Here is a 25,299-nt window from a genome sequence, read left to right as displayed (position 1 = left end):
GCTCAGATATACCCAACTGTAGAAAACAGAATATTCTAATTCTATTCTAACCTATATCTAATTTGGCAATTTGGCAATTACTCTACCTACAATATGACCAAGTTGCTTCTTTTACATAAAAGAAAATGGAATAGAAAGCTAGTGACCTGCTTATTCACAATGGCTCCTAACATTGTTCGCAGTGCTTTATAAAGGGAGACCAAAAAACCAAAAAACAAGGACAAAATATAACAATCAATTTTAAGGCAGACTCCACATTTGTGCCTTGTAAATAAAGCACTCTTTCTTTGTACGTGATGCAAAGTACCAGTTTGGCATTCTTAAGCTAGCCCAGGAAGCATATGGGCGGCTTTTCAAATTATGATCACGGTTGACACGTAGCAGATGTCACCTTCCTCCGCACAACAAGCCCTGTCCATCACCCCATTGGTCATTTCTGACAGCGCTATGATGGATTAGGAATTGTCACCCTGGAAGCTTGTCACTCGATTACGAGACAAGCTCCCGCCTCCGCTCGCAGGAAGCAGCGGTAATCTGGGAGACGGTCATCTGCCCGCCTGTTCGTCTCTTTTTTAAAGTGGGATGCGGTCATATAATGTGTAGCATTATCCAACGGTCCGGCGTGCTAAAAATGGTAGAGACATTTACATATACATGGTATGTACATGGTTTGTGATTCGTTCACAAGCCTGGGCTGTCACAATGGATTTGTGACAATGTTTTCAAAAAACGTGGGCTTTTCAACATGGGCCATGTGTCATAATATGCAAAAGCCTTGCAAGATTGCAAGACTGTATCAAGTACCAAAGCATGATCACCACCATAACCCTGTTAGTGTCCTACTGCATTTAATTTAATTTATTCTATTCAATTTCCACTTATATAAAATGGCCATAAGAATATTTTTTATTACATTTTTAAGGCAGTGTTGTAATTTGCACAATATAATATGTCCCATCATATTTACCAAGTGAACTGATGTTATTCAATATATTTTCAAGTAAAACATTCTTACCATATTTTTGATACAATTGCCTCAATGGCCTAATCTTGCAATTAGTATGCCCATTTTTGTACATCAAAGTTTTCTGTAAGTGTTCCACATATTCAGAATGTGTTGTCGGCTGGGTTCAAATGTAAAGAAATGCACAAAATGTAGAGTACATTGCATTCATCTAGTTTGAAGAATACACAAATAATAACATGGCAAACAAATAAATAATATAGTACTCTATTTCCTGAATAGAAGTGAAAAAGAAAAGGCGGAAACGGGAATGTTATGACATTTGAGCAACAGTTGAGAGGAAATGAAGGGAAGCATTAGTTAGATGTACCAAGCAAATCATTTGTTTGAGGGGTACTGCTTTGGCGTGTGCTTGTCCTGACCAACTAAAACATTTCATATCTACATTTATTCACACAGTTATTGGTTTACAGCTCAACATTTTATTGTTGCAGTTTAAATTTTTGGAAAATTACAGGCACTCTTTAAGATCATTTTCATCAGTAGCAGACTATGGTCATCCAAACGATAGCCGTGAAAAATGAGAATGACTACCCGCCCATTCAAGATGATAAAAACTATCAGCTTAAAACAGAACAAATTCGGGGCACACTGCCAAAATACATGCCCTCTGTACCCTACAGGGGCAGAGCCTGGCCTTCTCTGTGTAGCGCTGACAGAAGCCACCCACAGTCCGTTTACTGCAATAAACGCGCTGAGAGATTACCATTCCCGCTTGAGAGTCTTCACTGTGCTCCCAGTCTGGCTTTTCAGCTGGGCGATAATATGCTCCTATCAGGTTTAATAGCCCCCATGTTGGATTTGGGAGCTGAACAGGAGGGGGTGGAGTGTGGAAGGGGGTGAGGGGAGAGACACGGGAGAGGTAGGGAGTAGGGGGGGTGGAGGGGGTTGTTATGGATTGTACAGCAGGCATATTGTCATTAAATTAAATTTTCCGAACACTACCCTGCTCGTCGCAAATACCGCCGAGAGTAATCATAATTGGTTCTCGACACACGTGTAATTGCCTTCAGCTGGCGTTCTTTTACAGTTGACATTGTTGGGTGGTGATAAGGTGATGGGGTGATTTGAATACGCAGCTTGTTTCATAGCGGTGCGTAATTGAAATATGGTATGTGTGAATGGAAGATTACATTAAGACCCGGGATAATCACCTGACACCAGAGTAATTGAGTCTGCAATCTGCCACGGAGTCTCTCGGCGAAATGAAAAGGGAGCCATTACGAGCGGTGTTCTTGGCTGGCGACGGCACTCGAGTGCCAGCCTGGCATTCCTCGACTCTAGCGGCCCGGCCCAGGCGCTCCCCCGCGCGCGAGCGTTCCTTCGAGTGGTCCCGGCTTCCGCTGAAAGCTCACAGATGGCCGTTCATTGATCCTTAATTTTCATATTCATCTTTTTTTTTCTTCTTTTTTTTTGCGTTTCTGGTGTTGAGCTACTCATCGCGCACAGTTCAGAGAGGCTAAAAAAAACAGTGTTTCTTCTCACGTTCTGTTAAATCTTCCACGTATTCTTATATGACTCAAATTGGTTTTCTTCATGAACAGGTTGGAAAGTGGATTTTGGCCAGACTGTGTTTGTGAAGATTTCTATAAAATTTTAACATAGAGATCTATGTTAGATGTATACATGTATACCTGCATACATTCTGGAGAATTGCTACAGAAAATAAAAACTATATAAATCTATCAAGACAAAAAGCCAAGTCATGGTAAAAGTGCTCCTTATGCGAAGCTGAAGATCAAACTGGGCAGGCAGATTTGCCTTAATGCATAGAGAGTAAACAACATGCAGGAAGTGATCTACCGTTGTGCTGTATATAGATTAGCATGCTCCACATTTCCTGTCCAACAGAATATTCTAAGTCAGCTCCCGCACTGTCTTTAGCAATGAGATGCTATGCTAATGCTAATGACACTCTTAGTGAAATAGTGAAAACAGTTCTCGCCACAGTACACTAGTGTCAGCCTGGGATTCAGATGAGGGAAGAGCTCTCTGGGAAGTGAGAAATCATGGTGGGGGGGTATACAAGCCTCACCACAGGGCAGGCCTCTTTAGCTGTGCGTCAGTGTTTCTGCGGAGTGGCACTCCTGGGTTTGGTTCCCACTTCAGGAAAACAAGCTCTCTATTCCCCTACTTCTCCGGTACGTTTACGTGTCAACAGATTGTGTCTGCTCAGACCAATTTACAGTGCAGGGGTCTGTTTTTCACCCATCAAACAACTAAAATGATGTCCTACGGTGGCAGAAAAACAATGGCCAAGATGTCTTCGCTGGACGGTTTGAAGTGCTTACCAGTTTATATTTGTATCAGATTGTGACGTGAAATAACTGATGTAGTTACTTTGGGAAAGAAATACAGGGAACATTTGAAAAAGAACCCCAGGGGCGAGTATTTACTTTGAATTCCCGAGAACACGCGCCAAATCGATGGCTTTCATGATGTTGATTAATAAATGCTCCGTGTGTCCCACCAAATGTCTTCCCCAGGGTTTTGTTTTCTGGTAGAATGACACATGAGAGTTCCCTCTTCTGCAAAGTGACACAGGCTTGATCAAACAGGCTGAATGGAGGGATCCAGGCTGACAAGGACCGTGGTCTGGCTGTCTCTCACTTACTCACTGTACACTTAGAGCAGGTCTCCTATCCTCCTTATAGTGATCCTAGAGTTATCTTGCTCGATTTGTCTGAATCAGATTTGTCTGACTCCATCTTAACTATTTTCTAACGTCGTTCCTTCAGACCGCAAGTTTCGACTTTTGCTCTTTCTCTTCCAGTGATACTGCATTATCAAATTAATCACTGCGAAGGCGTCACCTTTCAGTAGAGGAAGTACAGTGTCAGTGATCATCCCACACTTATACGGAACGGGTTATTATCTTCGAGAGATATGTTTCTGTCCATTTTACACTTATGTTTAAAAATAGCATATAAACAAGGGGAAATGTTTCTTGTTACAAGGAAGGGGGGCTGGGAGTGGGGGTGGGATACCATTACAAAAGAATTATGATTCACTGGAAGCCTGCAATTATCTACAGGAAGAAAGGGGGAGAGATACTGGGCAAATTGAATAAGCACTAGCTCTGAACACTGTGGAAGAGTTGACAAGGATTGGATTCCTGGAGCTGAGGTAAACCGGTTGAAGAGTCTCGCTTCTTTAATTTACAGCTTTTTTCACAATTATCTCCCGTTTGGAAATAAACACACAGACAAGCTGGAACCTGATAATATGCAATTAAAAACAAAGATCATTTAAAGTTATTGGTGTCTGCCTAATTACTATAACTTTCTCTTATAATGAGCACACATAGGTATTGATCTGGAGCAAATATCCCCTTCCTCTTGGAAAAAAGCAGGTAGTTACTTTGTGTTAAATCATTAATATAGTAATGATTTTTCCAGCACACTCTCAATTAAGGCAAACTAGGAAACGACCTGTGGGACTTCCAAGTCACGCTTTTTAAAAATGTGAAAAATGCACTACTTTATGAAAAAAGAAAAATATGAAAATATACTAACTGTATAATGACAATTTTATGTACATAAGTGTGCTTAAAAAAAACCTATTTAGCACACCATACGTAAAACAGCTGCTTATATGCAGTATTATATGACATATTGGACATGTGCAGAATAAATAGAAAATACACTATTTTTGTAAGGCCCAAAGATGTACTATGTTAATACTTAACATAGTACTATTTTTGCTTGAGTTGCCTTTTTCAAAACTCATCATACTCTCAGTACCAACACACACACAGCTTGGCGCAACAGTTAATTAAAAAAAATTTTCTAAATGCTCCAATGCTACTAAACTCTGCAAACATGATTCGCCGAAACACCACTAGTTTACTTCCAACAAGAATACATTGTCAATCATAGCACAATGAGCAAAAAAATACTAACAACTGGTGGCATTACAGTAGATGCACTATTTTTGTCAATCTTTGAAGTCATATACAATTTGTGCTGTGTAGTCACTCTTTTCTTTTTGTAATCAGTTAAAGTATTCCTTTGCTTGTTGTATCATAGTGTAGCAAAAAAAATGTGTTTGTTTGTTTGTTTGCTGTTTACAAACTTTCCATGACAAAGCAGAATGGCATCTGCAATAGAATCTTTATTGTATGGAATGTACCACAGTATATGCAACAGAGGCAAGTCATATAAATGCAGCAGTAAAGGTTTTATTGGCAAACATAGATGTAGTTTAAAGTGAAAAAATATTGGAAGACGTAGGTTTGGTTTGGTTTTTAATCTACACAGTCTACTTCACCTGGTCTCTTTCTTGCTATACACTGGGGAAAGAGCCTCTGTGCATGCCGGATCCATCCCTGGCAATCATCAGCTGATATGCCCTGGCATCCGGCATCCATCCTCTGTGTTGAATGGTGGGGGCGGCCTGTAGCGTAGTGGTTAAGGTACATGACTGGGACACGCAAGGTCAGTGGTCCTAATTCAGGTGTAGCCACAATAAGATCCGCACAGCCGTTGGGCCCTTGAGCAAGGCCCTTAACCTTGCACTGCTCCAGGGGAGGATTGTCTCCTGCTTAGTCTAATCAACTGTATGTCGCTCTGGATAAGAGCGTCTGCCAAATGCCAATAACGTAATGTAATGAATGGCTCCACAATGGCACTCTCCCTCTCCTTCTCCTTCATCCAGCCATTTGTCTTCCTCTTTCACTTTTGTATTTCCTCCTGGGTCCATCTTGAACAAAATCATTCCAAAGATGAAATTTAAAAAGATTTTTTTAAACTGTGTCCATTGGAGGAATTTTTTGTCAAAGCAATCAAAATATTATTCAGTCCACATAGAGTACTGTTGTGCTAACAGTGTGAAGACGCAAACCCAGTATGAAAAAATGCTTGTTAGCAATTGTAAAAAAACTGTAATGCATATTCTTGCAAGGCAAATACATATTCTTGTTCTGCATCTATTTTTGTGTGTGTGCATGTTTGTGTGCCTGCATGTGTGTGGGTGTGTGTGTGTGTGTGGATATGTGTGTGTGCATGTGTATGTGTGTGGGTATGCGTGTGAGTGTGTGTGTGTGCTACAGGTGTGTGTTGCCGCTGAGCCATGTTTTATGCACCTCCTGTGTGGGAGGTCATCTTGTGAGGCCGTCTGAGGGTGTGAGGACCACTGTGAAATATCTCATTTGTTACAGTGGCATGGGGCCCCTTCTTTCTCCCCCGGCCCCTGCGTACCGCCTCCCAACCTCTGAAGCAAGAACTTTCCCCCAGTGAAGGCCTCCTGACTCAGAGACACAACAACGCCATCAGATCACATGTTACTCCATTATCTTACACCTGCGACACAAGTCTCTCAATTTCCTCATCTTTTCTATTCTTTTCTTTCTCTCTTCCCCGCCCCCCCCTTTTCCCCCCATTCGTCCCACTGCGAATTGAGCTCAGAACCGGCAGCTAATGTTTACGTCAGAGGTCTTTCGGGCTATGCCAGGCTGTTCCCCCCATTGTGTCGAAGCCAAGTGTCCATGCCAGTTCACACTCCTGTAGCAGCAGATTTTTGTCAAAACCTCCTCTTTTCACTTTCTTTGGAGCTTTTATACAACCCCCCCCCACCCCCAGCCCCCCTTCTCACCCCACCCCCAACCCCACTACCAAGCTCATAATATTCACCACACCACACTGGGCAACAGCGGGACCCAAACAAAGAGACCTTTTGCTGAAGGAGAAATTCGTTATAGTCTCCACAACCACAATTTACAGCAGGTTCCTTTTGAAATGCTTGACATTTCCTCTCGATTTCTTAGATATACTCAGTGGGTACAGTGCGTCATCTTTGTTTGAATTTATCGTGCATAATAAGCCGTTTTCTCCCCGTTTAATGTCATCACCTTGGTAACCAGGAGGTCTTAGGCAACAATGCCAAAACAGCAAATTTGTCAATGGAATGTGTAAAGCTTAGTATAAATCTATCTTGTCTTAATCCCTGGGTCCCTTTCATGCGATGATTTTTCATATGCATATGAGAATTTTTGGTGTATTACTTTCTCACACATTTTTATAGCCAGCAACAGATTGGAATGAGGTTCCCTCGGGGAAACTCCCCATCAGAACAAATTAAAATATTGCCCAGCCTCAACTTTATTCTGCCACTTCTTTATTTGTGAAAGAGGAAAAAAAATAGAGAGAGGGAAAGAGACTTTGTCCAAGGATGGTCTTTATTCCTTGTGAAAATTCAGGCTTCGCTGAATCCAAGCAATGCTGGCTGACACACAAAGTCTGGCACCATCATAAACTCCAGAATCAAACCACAGGCATGGCAGAGGGGAGAACTAGACAGAGTAGAAGACCAGACAGGAAGGCTCTTGGTCAATAATAACAAGTTACCTATTTCAATTCACATTCTGACAACTTTCATTTACAGTATTTCAATATTTCTCCTTTTGATTTGAGTTTGGATGTATTAGATTTTTTTGTTTATTTTTGTTTCTTCATTGGAGTGTTTGAAATGTCCCAGGGAAATATGAAGGAGGGGGTGGAAAACATACAAACTTGAAAAATGGCTTTTGGCTGTGCACAGGTTGTATTTAGTAGCAAAAAAAGGATATAGGTAATGGGACCGTGATGGAAAAAAGGCTTGACGCGGAATTGATACCAAGAAGAGGAAGAGGGAGTGGATAAGAACATATCACAACCATTCATTCATTAATTCATTCATTCATTATTCTAACCCGCTGTAATTTAGACTCTCCAATCAGCCTAACCTGCATGTCTTTGGACTGTGGGAGGAAACCAGAGTACCCGGAGGAAACCCACGCAGACACGGGGAGAACATGCAAACTCCACACAGAGAGGCCCCGGCCGACCGGGATTCAAACCCAGGACCTCCTTGCTGTGAGGCGGCAGTGCTACCCACTGCACCAATCGTGCCACCAATATCTCAACCAGATAGATGAAAATATGATTTTCCTTCAACTAATACAATAAAAAACAGGGATATTGAAAAATGATTTAGAATGTACTCATTAAGCTGCCAAAATTAATTTAACATAATTGTAATTATTTCCTGATGTTACAATAATTATATGACTATTTGCTGCTGTTCCATACATTAGTAGACACTGTAAAATTTCAAATAACCATCATATCTATATTTGAGTAATGGACCTCACTTTACCCAGCCTATTTAGTAGTAGTTCATCTGGCATGTGCTTTACCTGTGATTGGTTTATTTTCATGCATGATACTTGTATGATGCGTGTATAATTATACGATAACTGATCAGCCAGTTAAGCACTCAAAAGTTCTGCCTCATAGCCAAGTTAGGTGGTAAAGTTGCTGGCATAATAGAGCCCAGCTTGCAAATCACAATACTTAACATTAGTGCTTCTGGGAAATGTAGTCCAGAGCTAGTTTGAAAGTACTCCATTGTAGTAGGCAGCTGGAGTCTCGACAGCTAACATCAAAGCTACTCTCATGCCTGGTCTATGACGACCTTACAGCTGTGGTTCTGCCCACCTGGGCCTTCTTCTCATCCAGTCACATAGAAAGTACTACATTTTAGCATTCCTCATGAAGGACAACTTCTTGTTATATCACCATTGGTCATTCATACTGTATGAATTTCCTCTGTGTAGTCTAATCAGTCAAAAAAGATAAAGGATGGGTGGTCCATTTATCTAGTTTGATGTAATCTACAGTAACCAAATAAATAACTCAAACCAAGTTAAAAGCATATTCATTACATATAATAGTGATTTTAACACAATTTGCTTCCAACAGGCTAAAGCTTTTTTTAAGCCTGTTACCTTCTGCAATATCTCCTGGCATTTAATGTATAGCAGCTGCCCACTCTCCAAGGCCTGATCTGGCATACACAGGCACTCGCTCCCACAGAGAGCAGGGCTCGCCCGCCAAGCCACAGCTGATTCAGAAATGAGAGTTTTAATTACTAGCAGGCAATTTCAGTCATGTTTTGAATTCCCCAAAAACATTGTTTCCACATCCTGTGCCTCTTTCTCTGTGACGGAAGTTGTGTGATGCAATCAAGATCAGGGGCCTTTGTGGTTTACAGTGCCGCTGAGCATTGGGAGGACAAACTGAGGGTGTGCAGATGAATGCAAGGCACAGGGTCTGTGACTCAAAAAATAAAAGTTAGACCAGTTTAACTGATGCTCTTTACACATTTGTAACTGAAAGAATATACATAATTTCTCATGTATCTTCTCAGAAGAGATATAGCTCATTTCACCTTCTAATTGCAAAAAGACCTCAACTGATGCTGGTATGCCTAAAATGGCTGCACCATAGCCTGCAAAGTAAACAACTGCACACTTAGAGAAAGTACTGTAACTCAGGTGGAAGAATCATGAGTTTCATTTCCCATTCATATGACCTTTAATGCAAGCTGTCTTTATTTATTTATTTTTCCATTGCATTGTGGGATTGTTTCCACACCAACTCATCTCAGGATGCCTCTCCCAGACTCTGTGATGTCGCAGGGTTATTTATTGATGACTGACAATGCCATGAATCCTACCCAAAGTGAAACTCATATAGTTATCAAAAGCGTGGAATTTCTATCACTTTAGGTGTCAGAAGGGAGACAAGAAATTGAAGCAAGTACTCATAAACCCAACAGATATTATAAATCAAGTGAGCACAGCAGGAACCAGGGCTAAATACCGTGGGAGCAAGAGAGATACTTGATTAAATAAAGGGAATTAGATCTTTCTGAAAACCGGGAAATAACTGTGATGTATACCCATGTCGGTGTAGGGTGCACGGAGCACTACGGCGTATGTTTCCACTGATCAATCACTTTTACAGAATGATCCTTGGCATGCAGCGTGTTCATTTAGATATGGATTTAATGCAATGTCATGAGTTGTATAAATTAGTTCAGTATTGGTATTGTTGGTGTGCTGGTAGAGGGAGCTGCTATAGTACAAGCTAGCCAAGTTTCAGTCAGTACTTTTCCTGTACTTATAAGCACATAACTATAAAAAAGGAGTGTCCATGGCATGGCAATTATGAAATTAACCCACAAAACAAGATATATTTTAGGCATATCCCATTGATTCATTATAAAGTGGCTTCAGACCCATTTTTTGCACACTTTATTATGTTGTAGATTTTATTTTAAATGGATAAAATTGCCATTTTTGCCCATCAATCTACACTCAACAACCCATAATGACAAACAGATTTAAAAAATCTGTCGCTCATTTATTACAAATCAAAAACTGAAATCATACCCTTAATTCAGTACTTTGTAGAAGCCCATTTGGCAGTAATACAGATCTGGCAGACCTTTGTGGGTGGAGAGTGTCTGTGAATGGTCATCTTCAGGTTTCTCCACAGATGTTCTATAGGGTTTAAGCCTGGGCTTTTGCTGAGCCACTCAAGGACAGTCAGAGACCTTTCCCGAAGTCACTCCAGCATTGTCTTGGCTGCATGCTTTGGGTCATTGTGTTGCTAAAAGGTGAACCGTCATCATTCCCTTATTTCTGATGAGGCGCCCCCATAGCATGATGCTGCCACACATGCTTCACCATAGAGATGGTATTAGCCAGGTGATAAGCAATGTCTGGTGTTCGCAAGACAAAATGCTTGGAGTTCTGCCCAAAGAGTTCAACTTTTGTCTCATCAGAAAATCTTTTTCCTCATGCTCTCCTTTAAATGCCGCTTGCCAAACTCAAAACTCAGGATTGGCTTCCGCCTAGCCACTCCATAAACCATACCATAAAGGCCAGATTGATGGAGTGCTGCTCTGTTAGAGTGTTCATTGGGTTTTTGGTCATCTCCTTCACCAATGCCCTTCTTGCCCAGTTACTCAGTTTGGCCAGATGCGAGAGTCCTGGTGGTTCCAGACTTTCAGAATTATTGAGGCGGCTGTGCTCCTGGGAACACTCAAAGCACAAAATGGTTTTATACACTTGCCCTGATCTATGTCTCACCACAATTTTATCGCGGAGGTCTACAGAGACTTCCCTGGACTTCCTGGATTGGTTGTTATCCCGACATGCAGTGTGAATTGTGGGACCTGGGCCTTTCTAAACTACGTCCAATCAATTCAATTTGGCACGGGTGGACTCCAATGAAGTTCTAGACACACAACCAGACCACACCTTGGAATGCCAGAGCAAAGGGTCTGAATATTTCTGTAAATTAAAGATTTCAGTTTCAGATTTTTAATAAATTTGCCAACATTTCTAAAAACATGGGCAATGTATCCATTTGAAATTAAAACACAATAAAGTGTTTAAAAAGTGAATACTTTCTGAAGCCACTGTATATATAAACAAAAATGTTAACATTGTTATAATTTGTGCCTTAAAATACAGGAATTGAAAAATGACTTAACAAAAAAATCCCCAAAAAATCACTGGCAGCATTGCTGACCATTTGGGTTGTGTATTTTAATAATTTGCAGGCAGTGAGGGATAAACCAGGCCTGAATTATATTTTTAAAAATGCCTTTGCCCAAGTGAAAATATTGATATCAAAATGACATCATTTCCAAAATGCTGATATATCAAAAGCAAAAATTACACCTGATGAATGTTGTAGATAAAACCGTTTTTTCATGCACTTTTACATGTCTTTTAAATGATTGGGAAATCGATATAATAAATGGAAGATAATGTTTATAATGGAGCCCCCCCCCCCTCCCCCCAGATCTATGCCTAATCCCACATTATTTACTTTCATTTACTTTGGTCATTCTTAATTAAAATGAAATGTCTCTAAACATCTTTGGCTAAGACGCAAGTGTTTTTACCACTGAACAGTTCTGTGTGCCAATATCAGAGGCCTCTACTAAATTCAATACGACCTGTAACTTCCACATATTTCCATCTGGGGAAAAATTGGATAATTCTGGACAGACGTGAAAACTTCACCATAACAAGACATACACGGAAATCACATTATTGTTTGTTATAATTAGCTAGGCTACATAACTAGATATTTTAAAGAGGCAACTGACTGCCATCTTAGTGACATTGTAATGAAAGCCACCCTTTAAGAATTCTGAGGAACCAGAAATGAATGCTTTTCTTAGCCTGCTTATTTCTTAATTTTCCCAAAACTCAAGCTGTACGGCTTCTCATTTTTCCACACAAAGCATTTTGGCCTTACAGCTGCAATCTTTCTGAGCTAGAGCAGTTGCTAAGTTGGAATGAGTGCAACACTAGCTACCCTGTTGACAAAACCTGCTAAGAACAATGTAGATTAACTGGTTTTAGCTGGATGGCTTTAAATGGTATGAGCTTATCTTTGATGGTCTAAGCTGTTTTTCAGCAGGGAAGCCAGCTACAAACTAGAGCTATCCAACATTAGTTAAGCTAGCCTGTAAAAAAGTAGAGAAACACATTGTCTTTCTAACTTAGCTAGAAGCAGCCAAGCTACATCAAAACAGAACCAACTATATGATTAGGTATGGTTAGCTTTTCAATTTCATTCACAAAGTTTCTGTTACATTAAAAGTGTGAGTGAGGGTGTAGGCCAATATCTTACTACTAGCATTAGCTGTAAGGCTAATGACGCAAAGTCACTGAAATGGCCATCTAACCTAGCAGGCAAATAAGGGACATACTGTAGTTATACAGCTAGCTAGTCGGCTAACTTAACCAGCTAGGTTGCTCACAAACTAGAATTGACCTTCTTAATTGCAAGTGTTCTGTGGTGAAATTTATGAAGTATTAAAGGAAAGTATTTTGAAGCAGCAACCAATGATACAGGAAGAAGTCAGAATATTAATGTCTAAAAACTTTCCTATTATCCACACTCTCTCCACAGACTGATAGCATGCTAACTAGCTTGACGTGATGTTGAACCCCTTGGCACTTAACTGATTACTTCCTTTTTTTTTTAGATATTTTTTAGACCTTTTTCAGCTTTATTGGACAGTATATAGTATGGAGAGACAGGAAGAATGGGAGCGAGAGAGAGGGGAAGACATGCGACAAATGTCAGACAGTCGGATTCGAACCGCCGACGTCGCGGCTCGCAATGAGCATGCGGTCAGTGCCCTACAGGCTGCGCCACCGAGACACCCTATCTGATTACCTCCTGGTAGGCAGGTGTAAGCATTAGTATTAGTCAGGTACATGAAACAAATTTGGGATGGCACCCCAGGTGGCCAATCATATTTCAATGTGATTCATTCTGTGGGCAAATTGTTAATTGAATTGGACCTGCAGTTTCTCTGAGGTAGGTGGTTTGAGTGAGAGGAGTCAACTGGATATTTTTAAATCTATTTTTAAAAATATCTTAATCAAAATCAAAATGATCTAATGGGACTCAAGCCCTTTGCAATAATTACAGCAATTTATTTAAAGGGAACAAAATAACTTTAATGCTATAGCGTTAGATAATTAGATAGAAAGCAGACATTTGCTGATGGGCGACCTTCATTGCCATATTGTAGAGTTGTATTGCCATATTAAAAACACTTTAAGGGAGGTCCCCCACCCCGTTTCTTCATCATGGGATATGTCAGGCTCTGTGATGACCTCACAGCCTTCAACATGTGTGGCAAAGTGTAATGTCAAGTCACAGACTCCAGGCACAGCAGGCCATAGAGCCTGGTTTCCAAAATCAATGGAGGGTGATTTGTACAGACCAGGTTTTTTGACCTTGATGGAACCCCAGTGACATATCCGCAGTCTGGAAAAGAAAACAGTCTGTTTTGATAAATCAGATACATAAAAAAAAATACATTTCAAAATACTTATGTATACAAATTATACTTTAGTTACAAAAACAAAACAACAACAACAACAAAAACAAGAAAACAAGTATAAAATGTATACTTGCTGGTGAACCTGTGGTGTATTTTGGTGTATCTCGGCAGTTTGCTTGAATGCACATACATAACTATAGTACTTATAAATGAATTTAGTTGGAAAATACACATGCGCATATTCATTAAGAGGCAACATATATTGTGAGTGCCTGACTGGTGCAATGTTTTACAGGTAATATATTCTAAATACATTTCTTTTTCTCATAGCACTTCAAGTAGGAATCTGCCTGCTACTTGTTTTGGGTGTCAAGCCAAATGTAATATACATCATGTATTTCTAATCCAATAGTAAATGTCTGTTCTCATTCCGTGTCATTAATTATGTATTCATTTTATTTGTGTAAAAATAATACAGTATACAGTATATTATATACTGTATGTTGCAGCATACAATAACTGCTTTCGATTTTTGATATAAACATGAAATGACTTTAATGGCAATAGTATTTTCTGCATTTGATATTATTTTCCATAGGACACAGTTGGTTTGAATGCATTAGTCAATTATTTTAGTAGTTGCTTATAACTAACATCTCTCATGCGTGTTATTTATTTCATATGCAAAACAAAGTGAAAGCTAAATGACAACATGAACCCACAATGGACTGTGCCCATTTCCATTTGCACACCCCTGGTGCTTTTCACAGCCATTGTCTTTCGACGTACCGCAGGGAAATTCTAAACTCTGGTACAGCATTCATTTTTTTTAGAACTTTTTATTTTTAACATTTTTAAGGTGAGTGGCATGGAGTCATCCACCTTTGATCTTTAAGTCCAGAAGCTCATTTTCTTTTCCAAGTCTGCTTTGCAGAGCCAGGCGTGCGAGGATCGCTCTGCCATAGTCGGTGTGCAGTTCCAAGGCCTGGCGGTGGGGTTTGGGCAAAGTGTTGATTGTGTGCTTACACAGAGCAATTGTGTGTCTCACTGGGGTGTCACTTTTTTGTTTTATGAAACACTTTCTAAATTCAGTGACTCTTGGGCTAAATCCTTAACTGTGTCCCAGCCAATAGCCAAGCGCATTGGAGCACCTTCCCCTCATGTCCACTATGAGCACTGTTAGACCACTGTCGCCAAAACTGGGGTGGGGGGGTAGAGGAGGGGGGCAAAAAGAAACCACCATGGAGATTTTGGCAAGGGCACTGGTTCTCTCGTACCCTTGAAGTGACTAATTACAATCACTGCCGCTCTGCTTTCTGTGATTTATCTCTTCACCGTGTTTTCATTTATTTTTCACACTGCGTCGTGCATCTTCCCGTCTGCCGTGAAGATAAATGTATTTACATCCAAAACCAACGGCTAAAACCGACAGTCAGGCAAGCATGTTTCAAAAGGGCGTTTACTCATCAGCCTGTTATACGCCTATTTATCATGGGAAATGTGGTCAAAATTCTAAAGACAATTGTAGTTTTAGTATTTTTTAATACGATAACATTTCTTTAAAAAGTGTGGCTTTTTCACCTGTAGAAACAGAAGTGAGCAATACAATATTTTGTTTTAAATTTCATTTAAAATTTATTTTTGTCTACATCTTGTGAAAGAACTCTGAAGGTCACACAAAGACTTCCGTGTAAAATGTGTTGTTTTTCAGTGCGCTTTAGTTTGAAGATTGAATGTAAAGGTAATAAGTTTGTTTTGAAAACATCTTGGCAGTATTCTTAAATTTAAATTTAAAGTGGAGAGAAGCAACCATGAAGTTTTCCTTCTGGTGGTGTGAATCTTGTGTTGCAGCACTTATCTTTAACAATAGCCCTGGGAGCCTCTCTTGCAGTTTATTGTGATTTCATATTATGAAATATATTTGTATATTATATTAATATTTAATGGTGATTGCGATTACTGTATAAACAAAAGGAAAGTGAAATATATCATTGAGGGCTGAGATTCTGTATATGATACTATATATATATATATATATATATTCAACTATATTCTCTATATGATCCACAGATTTCCAAATTAAAAAGGTAATATGTTTTGTTTAGAAATAAGTATTGCTAATGTTCAACGTTTTTTGAGTTTTTCTTAAAAAATTCACACAAAATGGCTGTGAAAGAACACTGATACATACAGTACCCACACAGATGCAAACAGACACACAGACACACACACAGACACATACATACACACATACACATATAGAAAAGCACAGAATGGAAACTGTAGGCAATGTCTTAATAAAGTTTTCCAAAAACTGTTTAACGCACCCAAATGTTTCTGGATGCTTAACCCATACTTGCATGTGAAATCTGTGCATGCACTTACTCTTTATTCTGTTGTTTAGACGTCTGACCTAGATGAAACAGTCTAGACACCACTTGCACATTAGATGAGCTGTGATATGCGCCTTGATTTAAAGTTCCCTTTTTAAGAAACTGCAATAATAATGCAAGGATGTTAAGGAAGTGTACCAAAGTTCAGCGTACCAGTGCAGGAACTCTGTTTAGCCTTGACACTGTGAAATAAGGAACAGATAGCTCATGTGTCTGGTTCTTGGAATTAACAATGCTTGGGAGCAAATCTAATGTCACCTCGATGAGATGTTCCCCACCGTGAGCCTTTGAGGGCTTAGGCCTCTCCCTGTGGGGAACCCTCTCTTGATCCCGGAATCCTCGGGGACTTATTTTGGGAAACGGTGCCCCTCCATAAGGTGATCAGCTGTGAACAAACCAGAGCACAATAGAGGCTGAATCGGAATTTGGTGTTTTGCAAATCAGCGGTCAAATCTTTAGGAATACTCTCATACCAACTCAGTCAAGACAGTCAAATGTGACTGACACACCTGCTGCTTTTTCCTCAGATTTAATTACTTTGCACTGACGCATTTTAGCACAATGGAAGTACAATAAACAAGCATGCATTATTTATGCAGCCTCTATTGTTTTTTTAGAGGTGTCAAATTACGTGTTATATGGTATACCCTTTTCGTTCTGCTCACATGCTTTTGTTCTGCTCACATGGTATTTTTAAACCCTACGTCCTGATTCAGCGCATTCAAAGTCTCTTGATTTGACCATTTCAAACCTATTTTACACCTTTACAACCGTAATATGTGATTGAATAAAAAGATTTGCTTGCAAAGCAAATTAAGGTTATATTGAGATGCCATGAAAAATGATATTATAATACTGATCTACAATAATCATACTTTGTCCGCAAGTAAAACGTTTTTACATTTTTCTTTTTCTGAAGAGAAAGTCTCTTTTTCTGGCATGGGTCTTTCATTTAATCATATTAAATATATTAGATTACAGACACTTTGAGAAAGTAAGAGACAGAGCGGAAACATTGAATCAACCAATTAATCATCACATGTTCAGATCAGTAAGTGTGTGAAGGGTGCAGGAGACCCCTGCCTCTAATTGGCCAGTTCACATACTGTTCTCACGGTACTTGTTACATTTATCCAACAACACGAGAGGAAGCATTCTATTAAACTCCTCCGTCTACACCCCTTTTATTTCCCCTGCTAATCGGAATCTTTTCAGTTTGCGGGAAAATTGATTCTGTGCAATTTTATGAGTCCACGTCCGTAAATTGCAAGTAAGTGGAAACATGCAGATACTCTAGGCACTTATAAACATGGAGAGGGCAGAATACGCAAATGCCGTACACAAATACACACGCACAATCAACAGGAGCAATCTAACTGGAGGACTGCTTTTATTAACAATGACCGTTTAATCTGAAAGCTAGCATTAATTTGAACATTTCCCAATCCTAGATTGTGCAATCTGTGCCAAATTTACTATGAGCAAATATTAGGTTGCATTGTGGTTAGATAATAACTCTTGTCCCAGCAGCCAAAAGAAGGATAAAATGGAACATGGAAACAAAAAGATAGATTTTTTAATTCCATATAACTATGCACATACTGTTTGTTGTTTGATGTTACTCTGTCATATGCTTAAATATGTTTTAAAACATTGCCAGCTGTTTTTGTATTAATGCTTCACTGTTGTAGGCATGTTATTAATGTTGTCAGGGTTTTATTTAGTAAAAAAAATAAAGTAAAAGTACCCCTAGTACCCCAAAGGAATGGTTTTTCTGGCTGTTATTATTATCATATTAAGCAAATGGTAATCAAGTATTGCGTAATGCAAAGTGTTTGAGAATTGTTATTTGAAAATATTTGTGTGTACAGTTATTTATTTATTTATAATTTCTTTTTCTTTTGTAAATGTATTTTTTGTTATCTATTTGACCTTGCACCACTGGGCGACACTCTCTGTACAGATTTCCATATATATAAAATCTATAATTTGTGTTCTACAAATGCATCATGATGTATTACATTAATTATACATCTTTAAATATGCTTATAATGTGAAATCCTTTCATTCTGAAACCAAAAACCTGTCCCTAAACTATTGCGTTTACCATCATACAAATCATATATAGACTAGCTTTTAAAGCAAGAAGTAATTTTCTTCTCATATACACTTTGGTGAGTTCAACAGTCTAACTCTGAGAACTTTAATTCTTGTATTTTCTAAGGTAAGTAAAGGTAAATACAGGCCAATTCAGATGTAGTGTAATTCTGGGGTTGAGTATAGGACACGAGAAAATGAACACATCTGTTGCACGGAAGGCATGCTCTTGTAATGCTCTTGTAATCTATGCTTGTAACCATGCATAGATGCCAATTATATGTAAAATAATGGCAGTTGAGGGACAACTTGTCGTGTTTTCACCCGTGAAGATACAAAGGCTGGTTTCTTGAGGGAAAAGAAAAACAATGAAAAGAAGGTAGAAGTGGAGGGGGGGGGTGGCAGTGATGGGGGGGCTTCCACCGGATATCGCCCAGCGGAAGGCCAGTGAATTAGATCACCGGCACTTTCAATTCTTCTTTTTTTCCGTGCGTTTCATAGTAGATTCTTTTTAAAAAAAAGTTCCTGGCTGCCCTTCCTTGTCTTCTGTTGTTGTTTGCCTGGCCTCAGTGGGATGGGCAGTTTGTGAAATGACAGGACATGCCAACAAATTGCATCACTTCTGCCTCGGTGGCCGAGGACAATGGTATGCCATATGCCGATGGGGGGAAATGAATGGGGCTCATTTAAACTGGCACCACGAGCCTCCAGCCCTCTCACCCTTGTGGGGGGATTGCCGTGGCACACAGTCGACACAGACGGACGAGCGGACGCAACGCCATTACCCCCCCCAAAAAAGGGAGAAAAAAAAACTGAGGGAAAAAAGACATTTAAACGGACATTATCGTGCGAGGAGCCAATGAACCCCAAGCGCCCTGCATGTCTTGAAGAGGCAGTGGTCCAAATGCGATCTAACCGCACAGAGCTCTTTCCTAAATTTGAATAACAAAACCGAGGTTAAGTCTGGCCTTCACTGAAATAAAAACAAATATGTTTTTGGACAATAATTAGCTCATCTTATTTTCTCAAAGATCAAGCATGATACTCTATTGTTATTACAGTGAATCTGAGTCATCATTTAACCAACAACAGTATGCATTCTTTTATAAATTAAAGGTTACAACAAAATAAACTTGGAGATACAGTCATGTGTCTAAGTGTTGACCCAGACTTGACACCAGCCAACACTTTCAGTGTCAGGCAAGTGTCATGCCTGACCTCTTGCTCCATCAGGTGCTTGTGTGCGTATGTGTGTGTGCGTGGGTGCGTGCACGCGAGAGAGAGAATGAGATATTCACATGAGAGCATGTGTCTGTGCGTGAGTGTGTGTGCGTGAGTGTGTGTGAGTGTGTGCGTGTGTGTGAGTGTGTGTGCGTGAGTGTGTGTGCGTGTGTGTGTGCGTGTGTGTGTGTGCATGTGTGTGTGCGCGTGTTAGGCTTGGGATGGAAGGTGATGATTAAGGAGAGGCAGCTCTGTTGACATGAGATACTAATGAGGCTGAAATGAGAAGGTCAGGGCTTGCCTCCCAGTGCAGATCGGACCCCCCCGCCCCATACCCGTTCCCTTCCGCAGGACAAGGAGTTAATCCCCCTCTTAATCGTCCCTCTGTTTTTTACAGCCTGCCTTGGAAAGCCACAGACAAGTGCTGCTGATGAATGTCCAGCATCTTCATAATTGCTGTAATTAGCACCACAGCAAGTCCATTTCACCATGATAGGACTATTGTTATTACTGTGTTCCTTGTTTGCAATTGGGCCAGGTCAGCCCACTGATATGTTCTGTTGATTCTCAGCAGATGGATCATATTTTAACATCAGATTTTATCAGAAGAAAATTCTGAATTTTAAAATGTGCATTTAAAACGACTTCCTCCTCAATTTTAGCAACTGGAAAAGGAAGTTGTGCATGCTTTTAGTATTGAGGTTATTATTATTACTATTATTATCAGTGGTAGTAGCAATGATATAATTACATAATAATATATAATCATAATGATAATATATTGTTTATTATTATTAATAATAATGTTGGTGTTGATATTATTGTTATTATTATTATTATTATTATTATTATTATTATTATATTATTATGACTTCGTTTGAAGAAAAAGTTCTTATTCATATTATGAGAATCATTTATTTGAATAATACTTTATTCACAGGGTCGAGAACCTGAGGGAAAAGGTGAGGACATCTTCATTCAGGTGAGACCAGGGCCTCACACGGATAGGAAGCGTAACCTCCCACCTCTGTCATCACTCTGAACTCCTGACCTGGCAAGCAGAGGGAGTGTTCCGACAGGTTACCCCCATTTTTCATCGTCCATAACCAACCAGGCCTTAAAAAATTTCTGACATATGATGTGGAGCGTCGGATGGAGGTTTCAAACCCTTGACCTTTTCGATTTAGAGGCTGACACCTCACCTCGTTTATCACACGCCGATGCGTATTGCCATTTCCAACATCCTCCACGCGCACACGCCGAGCCCGTCATTTCCACAGCCATTCATAAAGAGATAAGCACCCCTTGGTGACAGACTTTTGTTGAGGAGAAGTGCTTGGAGAACAGGTTGCCATGTATTTAAACAGGTTGTATTCCATTTTCCAAAATTGAATGGGATTGCTGAGTTGATTCCAAAAACCACTTGTGTCAATTCTGATTCCAAAAACAAGAACAATTCCCTTCAGGAATGGGGGTTGATTAGAACTCCCATTCTGGAAGTACTGTTTGTAACATTGGAATTGAACTCAAAATGCTCAATTTTGAGAACTATATAGGAGTCAGTTCTCCAACCTTTATAGATTTTTTCTTTTTAAAATGACTACTCTTATTCTGCAGCTTGTAATGTTATTGCTAGGCCCTTTACTGGCAAAGAAAACATAAATGAAGGTATCCATGGTGTCCATGGTATCTATAGTCAAATACTTTATAATACTTTTACCAATTTACCATTTATATAGAATTTGATGTACAGTATATACTTTATATAGGGAGTATTATAGCCAAGTCTCATGGCACGGCTGACCTCGTAAATGAGTTTGTGCAAGTCAGAAGACAGAATAGAAGCGAAGATAGCAGAGACACCATACATTATCACATATGCACAACCTGGATAATTAAACTCTGAACTTATTACAATTAGCTCCAGTCTACAGAGTACTGGCTACTCATTAATATACATGTCTTCAAGGAGCAGTTACATGAAAATAATTGTTACAAGCTATACATCTTGGTTTATATTAACAACAAATCCTAGGAGTGGTATAGTAAGTGGGCCGTCATTACATTCATAGAAAAAATGTTTCTATGTTGGCTTTCCAAATGATAACATACCATAGCTGTCTATTTTACAGTGAACTGCTTTGGCCTCTTTATTAAACTGATTTAGTCCTGGACCCTCACATGGTATTCTTTAGTAATGGTGCTGAGAATGCCACTGGATACCTTTCCCTGAATAACTTTCAGAGAATGGTTGCCTCTAATATGCTTATGGAGTCGGCTTCCAGTTTCTGTGATGCGTGAATATTAAAGAGTGGCCATGATGCGATTACCGTACAATACGTACCTTTGTGTTGTGGCTGTAAGGCCTGGCCATTCAAATAAGTAGGGTGACCTTATATCAGATTCAAAAAACCGGACAGGGGTGGCTGGGCATTATGGACATAATACTAGGCTATTTGTTTGTTTATATGAAGTCTATAGATGAGCAAAACCTGGTAACACGGTATCACGTCTCTTAGTGTTGGACTCAAATACAACATCCAGGGAATGTGCCCCAAAATGATTTTTATTTGTATTATCAGCTAAATCCTCTGTATCACTGTATCACTGTAGTCATTGGATTGTCACAATTGCCTAATTTTATAATTAGTGATTAGTTGTGACCCCTGTGATGGACTGGCGACCTGTCCAGGGTGTATTCCTGCCTTTCGCCCAATGTATGCTGGGATAGGCTCCAGCCCCCCTGCGACCCTGTTCAGGATAAGCGGGTTAAGATAATGGATGGATGGATGGATGGATAGTTGTGACCCTGATATAAGCAAATTATTATGAATCTTTATTTATACAGGGTAAGTTGAGTGAGCATGCATGCTCTTTTGCAGCAATGCCCTGTTAATGCCCCCCAAAATAGTTCTCATAAGAAATGATATGGGAATAATCCATGAGGAGGTGATCATTACAAAAAAATAACAAAAATTACAAAATAAATAAATAAATAAATAAAAATAAGTAGTTGCTGCCACTAACTACTTCAGGCCGTTAAGGTGGCTACTGTTTCAGCATGTTGCTACAGTTAAATATGTTGGTTAAGTTCTGATCAAAATAGAGAAGCTAGGCAGATGGCTAAGTCTTGATCATTAAGTTTTGATCATTTTTTATCTTGGTTAAATTAAAGTTTGAAATGAGGCTTAAATTGGTTTCTTATTCGGCAATTCATATTCGTAATTCCGGGACCACCTTAATTTTTTTTTTTTTAGCTTCAACGGTATTGTAACTCCCTATGTACAATTTGCACAGAAATATTTTAAACGCCAAAATCGTCTTGGGTAACATGTTACTCAACTATATCACATAATAGCCAACTTCTCTGTTTTCTGCTGGTGATAGCTAGCCACTAAAGGACCCATTATAGCTAACTGAGAGTTTTCAGTTTACAAACAACCATTTCAGGACGTCACATAGTAACGTTAACTAGCTAGCAAACTAGTAAAATATTCGAGCATTTACGGCTTTTAATATCTCAATGTTACTTCACAAAACTATTTCACAATTATTAAATGCAAGTCGCTTTATTGGCATGACAAAGTTGTGGTCAATAAAAAAAACCTTTTAACTCATATCAGACTGATGGCTTTGGGTCCCTCCTTAGGTTGCAGCAAATTGCTGGAAGCATATTAATTTAGAACAGCATTATACAGGATTATACAAATGTAATCACCACCTAGCATCCAATCGGATTCAAGTATTCACCAAGACAAAAGACCAAAAGAAATTATATTTTACATTTTTTTTTAAATGTTTTGCCTACACAAATTGTTTCACTGTTCTCATTATGTTATTATTTCATTATTTATGTATAATTCCTGCTAGAAAAACACTTATGTCTACTTCCTGCTAGAAGAAAAATGTTTAAATAACTGCCATATATCAGCACTGAAAGCAGGTCATGGCAGTGTGGGAGCATACCTGTCAATAATCTCATGTGCAGAATTAGTGGCAGTTGGTGGAGATTACTGGGGAACAGCAATGGGCTATATTGACCTCTAGCTGAGGGATGACTGAATTACAAGTAAGAAAACTCTACTTATGACCAAGTCTCAGCTTCCTAGCAGAGGCAACCAGATCTTCTTCCAAGATTTCCTGGTACTATGTTGAATTTGTTGTTCCATTAATCTTAAACACTGCCCCTGGCAGCAAAACATCTCCAAAACATCAATAACCCAGTGACAGTAGGTATGAGGTGCTTCCCCTTATCCATTCCTCTTTTGCTACCGAATATGTCGATGGTGTGTATGGCCAATTTTGGTCTCATCTGACCACAACACTCTCTTCCAGTCATATGAGGATTGATAAACTCCAGATGCTTGGTTTTGTTTATTGTGCTCTTCGTGATACCCTTCCAAAGAGTTTGTTAGTATGGAGGTGCCATGTTTCTTTTTGAGACTTGGTGACCCCAAGATGCAACCAATCTCTGTAATTTTAAAATTGTGATCCTCGGGTTACTTATGGCCTCCCTCACCATCTTCCTTACCTTCCATGGGGATAATATGCACTTGCATCCATTTCCTGGCAAATTTCCAACCATTCCATAAGTTTTACACCTTTATATTATTGTCCTTACAGTGCTAAGTGGTATGGTTAACAGGTTATGTCTGTTTTTTGTACCCATTACCCATTGTCTTCTGAATTTACAGTTCTTTGGCTTTTCCCATGCTGATGGCTGACAAAGGGATTTTGCATGCTTCTTACCTCATTTTTATACTCAAATGAAATAGGAAGTAATGGAATGACACAATATACTGTGGTTCCTTTAGACCTATTTATGGGACCAATGACTATATTTTGTAAAATTGTATTGCTAATTTCACCATGTTTGATTTTATATTCAATCATTGTTATGGGTGCCAATACTTTTGGCACCTGTGGTTTTCAGAGATTGAGATGAGATTACTCAATAAAATAAAATAAATTATATAAAAGTTTTAAAAATAAAAGTATAGTTTTCCTGTATGTTTGAACATGTAGATCATTATCCATGTTGCTTATTATATGCAGCCTTTTTACCCATTTTTATTAAGGGTGCTAATAATGGGGCCCACTGTAGGTTTGTCTATCCCACTTCACTTTGCTAAATGGTAAGGCGCAACATTTCGATTGCGGAGACAAGCAATTTAATTTATATAATTGTATGAAGTGCTGCATTAATGAACAAAAGATCCAAACTTTACTGGATACTAATGATCTAATGAACTGAAATGTGGGTTTGCCTTTTATGTCATCCATGCTATCAGCATGGATTTAAAAAGGTTTTAAAACAATTTAACAGTGATGTGCATGTTTAAAATTCAGACTGCTATCAACCAATGTAATTCAGGATTCCTTGCCCAAGGGTAGAATAGCGGCACCCTAGATCAGACTCAAACCCACAATGCAATGCTCATGCAAGTCCAGATCCACAATCACAACTCCGCATTCCCAGCCCAGCTTATCATACACCATAAACCTATACTTCTCTCCCAGTTGTTTTTGTTTTGTATGGCTGGTTTGACAATAGAAAAGTCCAAGCAATCTGCTTTAGGGCAAGTAATCAGCTATAAAATGAACAAAGTGTATAAAGACAATTCTCCCAATTCCCAAGCCACAAATATGTCACCCTCCATTTTCTTTTTTCTTTTTTTTTCTTGGGAGGGGGGGTTCTGGGGGGCAGTGGGGGTGTTTCAATTTTGTCTCTCCTGAGGCCAAACATTTATAAATCTGCAGTGTGCATCCTTGCATCCGTCAAATCTCTGGCCATGCCTTCTCACCGTGGCCCCCCTGATTTCCAACCAAGTGATGAAGCGTTTTAAGCCAGCAGCAGTCAAACCTTTCAGTGAAAATCAAATACCCACCAGCCAGTTTGTAATGGAGGGTTTGCATGCG

This window comes from Conger conger, chromosome 1 (genome assembly GCF_963514075.1).
Source record: "Conger conger chromosome 1, fConCon1.1, whole genome shotgun sequence".
In the NCBI taxonomy this organism is placed as follows: Eukaryota; Metazoa; Chordata; class Actinopteri; order Anguilliformes; family Congridae; genus Conger; species Conger conger.
The sequence above is the reverse complement of the archived record's forward strand: the minus strand, read 5'-3'. Positions refer to the sequence as shown.